Source organism: Prunus dulcis, chromosome 6 (genome assembly GCF_902201215.1).
Source record: "Prunus dulcis chromosome 6, ALMONDv2, whole genome shotgun sequence".
NCBI lineage: Eukaryota > Viridiplantae > Streptophyta > Magnoliopsida > Rosales > Rosaceae > Prunus > Prunus dulcis.
The window spans coordinates 9,006,395-9,006,875 of NC_047655.1; positions in this window are offsets into that span (position 1 = coordinate 9,006,395).

Consider the following 481-nt stretch of genomic DNA (forward strand, 5'->3'; position numbering starts at 1 on the left):
ACAGTGTAGCAGTATGAGTTGACAAGGAGACTCCTTCTTTAATCTTACAGCATATTCAAAGCAACTGATCAATCCTACTTAGGGAAATATCAAGCTCTTTAAATTAATGTATGCTAAATGTAAATCTCNCGTTTGCTAGTAGGGTATAGCTCAGGTCGTTGAGCTCTCCCACCTCCACCCTTGTGGGTAGAGGTTCGAACCCCATGCACATAAGGAATATTTGCGCAAACCCCTTTTCCCCAATTGGTTGGACAAAAAAATATTAAATAAAAACATCACGTTATAAATACCACCAAGGGAAAATAATTCAAAGATGCGTATTTGTACTCACATAATATAAAATAAAATAAAAACAAAATATTGCATTATNGGACAAGTTCAAATCTTACATGTTGGGATTAAACGAGATTTAGACCTAGTCCGTTATTTAGACCTTTTGTATTTTATCAATTTAAAAGTTTCATAAGAGAACGAGTCTGTT